Here is a 9666-nt window from a genome sequence, read left to right as displayed (position 1 = left end):
AGACCAACAGAGGGGCAGCTGTGCCACTGTCCCAGAAAGAGCTGAGGAGAGTCCCAGATGAGGGCTCACTCAGCAGCCGCGGCGCAGAAGCCAGGGGGAGTTGCAGTGACGCGCCCGTGAGCTCCGCCGGCAGCCAGCCGTGCCTGAGTGACCGAGCCCCAGGCCGAGAGGCCGAGGGCACCCCACCTCCGAAGTGGCCCGAGCGAGCCCCAGGCTCCAGGCCCCGATAAGCGGCCGCCAAGGAGTGAGCCGGTGTGTACCTGGACGCCCATCCCCGGACACAAAGAACCACCAACGCACCGACACCTGAGGGAGTCCGCCACTGGCAGGGGAAGTGGTGGTAGGGGGAGATAGGCCTCCATACCTTGGAGGGCCTGAGATGTCCCCAGAAAGGTGGCGCCTGACACCCCAAGTAATCAGTAATTAGTTACTGATTACTTTTTTCAAGTAAGTTGACCAACACTTCTCCTCACATCTTTTGCTTCCTTCTGCCAGCTCGGTCGAACTGTTTCCTGAGATGATCCGTCACTGATGTAAATTTGCCCAGTAAGTTAGTTGTTAAGTGCCATTTTTCAATGTAATGATGCTGTTCTAACTGCACCTGTACAAAGTCTCGACACTCGGTACTGAATATGATCAAATGATCAATGATATACATATATATATATGTATACATATATATACATGTATACATATATATATATGTATATATATACATGTATACATGTATATATATACATATATATATATGTATACATGTATATATATGTATACATGTATATATATATGTATACATGTATATATATACATGTATACATATATATATACATGTATATATATATGTATACATATATATATATACATGTATACATATATATATACATGTATACATATATATATACATGTATACATATATATATACATGTATACATATATATACATGTATACATATATATATACATGTATACATATATATACATGTATACATATATATATATGTATATATATACATGTATACATGTATATATATACATATATATATGTATATATATACATGTATACATATATGTATACATGTATATATATGTATACATGTATACATATATATACATGTATACATATATATATACATGTATACATATATATACATGTATACATATATATATATGTATATATATACATGTATACATGTATATATATACATATATATATATGTATATATATACATGTATACATATATGTATACATGTATATATATACATGTATACATATATATATACATGTATATATATATGTATACATATATATATACATGTATACATATATATATACATGTATACATATATATATACATGTATATATATATGTATACATGTATACATATATATACATGTATACATATATATATACATGTATACATATATATACATGTATACATATATATATATGTATATATATACATGTATACATATATATATATATATATCATTGATCATTTGATCATATTCAGTACCGAGTGTCGAGACTTTGTACAGGTGCAGTTAGAACAGCATCATTACATTGAAAAATGGCACTTAACAACTAACTTACTGGGCAAATTTACATCAGTGACGGATCATCTCAGGAAACAGTTCGACCGAGCTGGCAGAAGGAAGCAAAAGATGTGAGGAGAAGTGTTGGTCAACTTACTTGAAAAAAGTAATCAGTAACTAATTACTGATTACTTCCCCAAAAATAAGTAATCCCGTTACTTTACTGATTACTTATTTTCAAAAGTAATTAATTACTTAGTTACTTTTAAAAACACAATTTACAACCTGAACAGGTGATAAAGTGATAGATCTTTCAGCCCAATTCTACTTTTCTACATAATCCATCATACAAAATGTAATCAAATGGAAAAGTCTCTTTTTAAAACTTGTTTTATCAGTTTTAATCTTTTAACTTTATGCATCAAGCAAAAATTTAATTATCTGCATCGTTCTCTGACTGGAAGAAATTAGTTTAACATTTAAACCTATTTTCTGCACATTCCAGCACATAAAATAAAATATTTTTTGTGTGTGTTTACACTCAGTCTTTCAAATAGATGCAAGTAAAACACAGCAGAAAATAAATAAAGTCAAAGACTAGCAATCCTGTTGCTCTATTTTCACCTGTAAAGCAGGAGTGGAGCAGACGGAGGGTTAACCTGGTGCAGGTGTGCAGCGGTCAGTGGAAGAATCCGCGAGTTTCTCGGTGCTTGTTTGGAAGTTTAGGGGTTTTTTCGCTGTAAAAAGAAGTTTTCTTCCCACGCACAGCGGACACTAATGTTTTTGTCACTTTTTATGGGATCAAACTCAAAGTAAGGTCAGTACTTCCACGCTTTAAACGCTGCACGCTCATACTCTCTCCCACACTCGATATGTGATCCACTGTTGATCTGGACACAGCTGTTGTCACTAACGTCGCACTCGCTTACGTCACTGTCATGCAAAAAAATCACGGTTTTAGTAACGCAGTAACGCAGCGTTCCTACGGGAAAGTAACTGTAATCTAATTACCGTTTTTGCAATAGTAATCCCTTACTTTACTCATTACTTGAAAAAAGTAATCGGATTACAAGTAACGCGTTACTGCCCATCTCTGGTGAGGAGTTTTGGTTGGATTGTGACTCAGAAAACTGAGAATAGATCAGGTCAATATAAGTCAGACAGTACCATTACAGTGATACAGCTGTGGATACCTCCAGATGTTACAGTAGACTTCACTTTGTTAGAAAAGGAGAAATGTGGATGAGGAGTTTAAATTCACATACAGTACAGAAACACATTAGTAAATATTACATATATTTACAAATGTATACACATACATCTAAGAACATATTTAAATAGAGTTGGAGTAGCTACCAGAGGTTAGTATCAAAGTAAGCAAAAGGATCAATTATAGATTTAGGACACACAGGAGAAATGGTTATGACATTATCAGCTGTCCAGACAGTTGAAGACACAAGACCATTAAGACCAGTCTTCAGATTCCAGTTCATTATTAGTACGTTTACAATGCGACCACTCAGAAAGTAGACAAGACATCAGAAACTCAACACCATAGAGAGTAAACACAACGGGACTAATGGTGAACTTTTTATGGGTACCAGCACATTATGGTCTCAAGGAAATGAAATGGCAGATAAGGCTGCAGAGCAGGACTCTGGAAAAAGATCAGTGGAATTCATTATCAGCTTTATCCATCCATCCATCCATCCATCGGGGCAGCAGCCTAAGCAGAGAGGCCCAGACCTCTCTCTCCCCATCCACCTCCTCCAGCTTATCCGGGGGAACACCAAGGCGTTCCCAGGCCAGCCGAGAGATATAATCTCTCCAGCGTGTCCTGGGTCTGCCCCGGGGCCTCCTCCCGGTGGGACATGCCCAGAACACCTCACCCAGGAGGCGCCCAGGGGGCATCCTTGTCAGATGCCCGAATCACCTCAGCTGGCTCCTTTCGATGTGGAGCAGCAGCGGCTCTACTCTGAGCCCCTCCCGGATGGCTGAACTTCTCACCCTATCTCTAAGGGAGAGGCCAGCCACCCTTCGGAGGAAGCTCATTTCTGCCGCTTGTATCCGCGATCTCGTTCTTTCGGTCACTACCCACAGCTCGTGGCCATAGGTGAGGGTAGGGACGTAGATCGACCGGTAAATTGAGAGCTTCGCTTTTACACTCAGCTCCCTCTTCACCACGACGGACCGGTGCAGCGTCCGCATCACTGCAGCCCCAATCCGTCTGTCGATGGAGCCGCCTCCCTTCTCCTGTCACTCGCGAACAAGACCCCGAGATACTTGAACTCCTCCATTTGGGGCAGGAACTCATCCCCGACCCGGAGTGGGCACTCCACCCTTTTCCGGCTGAGAAAAGGGTGGAGTATCAGCTTTAGTCAAACAGAAATAAAAAGTTTATTAAAAGAGAAAGAGAGATGTCAAAAACGACGGGAGAAAGAAACGAAAGGGCGGCAGTTTTATATAATCCAAAGGAAAACTGTAGAAATGAGAAGTGCAGAATGGAGGAGAGAGAAAAACAATCCTTTCATGTCTCAGATTTGGGCGCACTGGGCTAAAGAGCACAGTATTTACTGTAGGGAAACACTGCAATACAAAATGTGAGCACTGTGGAGATGATGAGACAATAGAGCTTGTTATATTACAGTGCCAGAAGTGTGAGGAAGAAACATGACGATGATTTAAAACCTAAACAGAATAAAACTAAAACTAGATTTAATTGATTATCATATTATCTTAGACAAACACATCTGTATGGTAGGAGCTAATCCTTAATGACAGTCCTGTCCACACTCCATACCACCTGGTGGCGGTAACACACCAATTCATTGTTTGTGAACTGCCAATAAACACCAAGAAGAAGAAGAAGAAGAAGAGCATCCGGAGCAAACTGCGGCAGTCTCAGCTCCAGTGAGCTGGAACTCTGCTGCCCTTCACAATAAAAGCAGAGAACTATTAAAAAAACAAGAAAAAACAAAAACTTAATTTGAACTACAAATAGCAGCAAAGCTCAGTGAAGAGGCGCAGATGAAGTTTAGCAGCTCAGCTTTCCAGCACTTCGAGGCATGTGCGTGTATGTCTGTAATGATCACCCTGGTGAGACCTTTAACTTGAACTCTGACCCGAAAGTGTAGGTGTATGGTTGTTAGACGTTCAACATCACACAATAGACACGTCCTGTGCAGGTGAGGATGTGGAGGCTCGAGGCTCTGAAGCTGCTGATCAGCCAGCGGCTCAGCGCCGCAGTGGACGACATCCTGTGGCGCGTGGACCGCACCATCCGCACGCTGCAGGAGGAGGAGATGGAGAAGCTGGGAGCTCCCTGACTGCTAATCAGTGTCAGGGGCAGACGGAGAGGAGGGGAGGTGGAGCCAGCAGAGGGCTGTACTGAGTGCAGGCTGATGGTGCCTGATGGTGCAGCAAAAGGTGTTCATCACTGAGACTCGTTTCCAGAAACATAAAGCTTTTTGGTGGCTCATGCTTTATGTGCCTGATTCATGCTGCCTTCTTAGAGATTATTAGGCAGGTGGTCATAAAGTTGTGTCTGATTGGTGTATATCAAGAAAACACAGCTCATCTCGCTTGCGTTCTCTGCATGGCACTGGTTTCCATGAGTTCAAAATGTTCAAAAGCCAGGATCTGGGTGATTAATTATATCTCAGTTTGCAGTTCTGATTTCAGTCTCAACTGGTCCGCCTTCTGCAGCATGTGATTGTTTGGCCGTCAGCTTTTGTCTGACACTCGTGGCCATTGTGCTTGAAGCAAGCGAGACATCCTGCTGTGGAGTCACGCTTTCAGTTGATCTTGTTTCACAGGCAAAAACCTGGTAGTCTAAACTTAGCTGCCCACCATATGACATAATGTTTTTTAGCTCTCAGCCGTAAAAAGCTGATGAGGTATTGTTGTCTCCCCAGCAGGTGGCGTGGACATTCAAGAATGAGGCAACGTAGGATTTTCAAACTGATACCAACGGTGCATCTAAGAGGCTGAGGGGTAGAACTGCCATTATTTTTGTTATCAGTTTAAAATCTTTTAGTTTTAAAGTGCATTTCAGTCATGAATCTGTGTCAGAATCAGAATACTTTAATAACCCCCAAGGAAATTATTATCTGTTTATATGCAGTGTTGGGAAGGTTACTTTTAAAATGTATTCCACTACAGATTACAGATTACATGCCCCAAAATGTATTTTGTAACGTATTCTGTTACGTTACTCAATGAGAGTAACGTATTCTGAATACTTTGGATTACTTTGGATCATGCTTTTTACAGCTACATGAATGTACTATTGCTGTGTGATTTATTACTATTACTGAAGGTTACTCTCCATACCAACACCAACTAGATGTTTAAATCTTGATATATAATGAGTAACAGTAGGTGGACATTAGGTAAGGCTGCACTTTTTGCAGCGATCTCGTATAGAAAACTATTCCGCGCGTATATAAAACAGGTCCGCGGCTCCGAACCGTAGTAAAGGGATCTCTGGCTGATACGTCGGGTTCGTGTTGGGCTCGCAGCTGAAAACTAGCTTTAATTTGTTGTCTGGGTCACTTTGCTAGCGAGAGACAGAGAGAGGCGTTGAAAGGCTGCTGCAACGGAGCTTATTGTTTCAGAGGAAACACGAACACAGCGTACAGTCGAGTCTTAATAGCTTACTCACAGCTGGGCTCATCAGGCTCTCTGTTTGGCTGCAGAGGGGCAGAGGTTAGTTGTTAAGTGCCATTTTTCAATGTAATGATGCTGTCTGTTGATGCTGTTCTAGCTGCACCTGTACAAAGTCTCGACACTCGGTACTGAATATGATCAAACCTCTGTAAAGTGTCTGCTGCTGAACTATAGTCCTGACTGAAAACTCCAAGTAAACAAAAAAGTGTTGCAGCAGTGTTATTCAAAAAAGCAATGTGATATCATGTAGTCACTTCCAGTTAAACCCCTCATGATGTTGAACACTTTCTCACACTTTTTCTGAATTTGTCCGTGTAACCCTCTCATCAAACCAAATAATATGGTTTGTATGACTTTAGCTTAATGACCTTACCGGTTCTTTTTCTTGTGAAAAACATTACCTTGGTCTTATCCACTGAAAATGTAAAGACCCACTCATGACTTTAAAAATTGCTTCCTGCACCTTTCCAGTAATAAACTCTAGGTTCCTTCCTCTCCTCCACATGATGCCGTCATCTGCATAAAGAGAAACTCCCATTCCACTGTCTATATTATGAAACACAACATTTATCATCAACTCCCTTGTGATGTTCCATTTTCTATCCTTACTATTTGCCTTCTGAAGAGGAAATCCTTCATCCACCTGTACATTCGGCCTGTGATACTCATCGTCCTCATTTTAATTAATAAGCCTTCTCTCTACATAGTATCATGTTGCTTTTTTGAACAACACTGCTGCAACACTTTTTTGTTTATTTGGGGTTTTCTAATTTCAAATTCCAAAACTGCATCTATAGAGTTTCTACCTCTGCTAAACCCGTTTGATATTACAGTATATACCTCTTTTTTCTCCAGAGGCCCCCAGGCCACAAGAGCCCAAAGAGGGTCAACAGAGGGGCAGCTGTGCCACCCTCCTTGAAAGAGCTGAGGAGAGCCCCCAGCAGCCACAGTGCAGAAGCCACAGGAGGCTGCGGTGACGTTCAATTCAATTCAATTTTATTTATATAGCGCCAAATCACAACTGAAGTCGCCTCAAGGCGCTTCATAGATACAGAGAAAAACCCAACAATCATATGACCCCCTATGAGCAGCACTTTGGCGACAGTGGGAAGGAAAAACTCCCTTTTAACAGGAAGAAACCTCCGGCAGAACCAGGCTCAGGGAGGGGCGGGGCCATCTGCTGCGACCGGTTGGAGTTAGAGAAGGAAGACAGGATAAAGACATGCTGTGGAAGAGAGACAGAGGTTAATAACAGATATGATTCAATGCAGAGAGGTCTGTTAACACATAGTGAGCGAGAAAGGTGACTGGAAAGGGAAAACTCAATGCATCATGGGAATCCCCCGGCAGCCTACGTCTATTGCAGCATAACTAAGGGAGGATTCAGGGTCACCTGGTCCAGCCCTAACTATATGCTTTAGCAAAAAGGAAAGTTTGAAGCCTAATCTTGAAAGTAGAGATAGTGTCTGTCTCCTGAATCCAAACTGGAAGCTGGTTCCACAGAAGAGGGGCCTGAAAACTGAAGGCTCTGCCTCCCATTCTACTTTTAAATACTCTAGGAACAACAAGTAGGCCTGCAGAGCGAGAGCGAAGTGCTCTAATAGGGTGATATGGTACTACAAGGTCATTAAGATAAGATGGGGCCTGATTATTTAAGACCTTGTATGTGAGGAGCAGGATTTTGAATTCTGGATTTAACAGGAAGCCAAAACAGGAGAAATCTGCTCTCTCTTTCTAGTCCCTGTCAGGACTCTTGCTGCAGCATTTTGGATCAGCTGAAGGCTTTTCAGGGAGTTTTTAGGACATCCTGATAATAATGAATTACAGTCGTCCAGCCTGGAAGTAATAAATGCACGAACTAGTTTTTCAGCGTCACTCTGAGACAGGATATTTCTAACTTTAGAGATGTTGCACAAATGGAAGAAAGCAGTCTTACATATTTGTTTAATATGTGCTTTGAAGGACATGTCCTGGTCAAAAATGACTCCAAGGTTCCTCACAGTGTTACTGGAGGCCAAGGTAATGCCATCCAGAGTAAGAATCTGCTTAGATACCATATTTCTAAGGTTTTCAGGGCCGAGTACAATAACCTCAGTTTTATCTGAATTAAGAAGCAGAAAGTTAGCGGCCATCCAGGTCTTTATGTCTTTAAGACATTCCTGCAGTTTAACTCATTGGTGTGTGTTATCTGGCTTCATGGACAGATAGAGCTGGGTGTCATCTGCATAGCAGTGTAAATGTATGCTATGTCTTCTAATGATACTGCCTAAGGGAAGCATGTATAATGTAAACAGAATTGGTCCTAGCACTGAACCCTGTGGAACTCCATAATTAACCTCAGTGTGTGAAGAGGACTCTCCATTTACATGCACAAACTGGAGTCTATTAGATAGATATGATACAAACCACTGCAGTGCAGTACCTGTAATACCTACAGCATGTTCTAATCGCTCTAATAGGATATTATGGTCGACAGTATCGAACGCTGCACTGAGGTCTAGCAGGACAAGCACAGAGATGAGTCCACTGTCAGAGGCCATAAGAAGATCATTTGTAACCTTCACTAAAGCTGTTTCTGTGCTGTGATGAGCTCTGAAACCTGACTGAAACTCTTCAAATAAACCATTCCTCTGCAGATGATCTGTTAGCTGTTTGACAACTACTCTTTCAAGGATGTTTGATATGAAAGGAAGGTTGGAGATCGGCCTATAATTAACTAAGACTGCTGGGTCTAGAGATGGCTTTTTGAGTAAAGGTTTAACTACAGCCAGCTTGAAGGCCTGTGGTACATAGCTGATTATTAGAGATAGGTTGATCATATTTAAGATTGAAGCATTAATTAATGGCAGGACTTCTTTGAGCAGTTTTGTAGGAATGGGGTCTAAAAGACACGTTGATGGTTTGGAGGAAGTAATTATTGAAGTTAACTCAGAAAGATCAATTGGAGAAAAAGAGTCTAACTTAACATCAATGGTACTAAGAGTAGCTGTAGATAATATTACATCTGTGGGATGATTACTGGTAATTTTTTCTCTAATGATAAAAATTTTATTTATGAAGACGTGTGGAGTGTGGTGAGGGGAGATGGGCCCCACACCTGGGAGGGCCTGGGATGTTCCCAGAGAGTCTAAGACCCAACCTGACACATAGACACAAACGTGCATTCCCACCCTCATGCATACATATACAAATACTCAGCACTCACCCGATGAACACTCACACTCCCCCCAGGTCCAGGTACCATCGTGCCCCGAGGGGCATCCGCCCCTAGACCCAGGAGATATTACCCCTTTCCAAGGGGTGGAGACAAGAAGACCGTCCCCGGTCCTGCAGCAGCATCCCAGACCCCGACCAGATGGCCAGCTCCTCCTCTCAACCTCCTGCCCCGAACAGAGAACGGGGGTGAGATGATTGCTATACCTGTTTGGACTACAGTGATCCCTTCATGTGAACTGTTGAGTTCATT

The sequence above is a fragment of the Copadichromis virginalis genome, linkage group LG22 (assembly GCF_057382275.1).
Source record: "Copadichromis virginalis isolate Kocher_CV1m ecotype Utaka linkage group LG22, C_Virginalis_male_GT1.1, whole genome shotgun sequence".
Lineage (NCBI taxonomy): Eukaryota > Metazoa > Chordata > Actinopteri > Cichliformes > Cichlidae > Copadichromis > Copadichromis virginalis.
Note: the sequence above shows the minus strand (reverse complement) of the source record.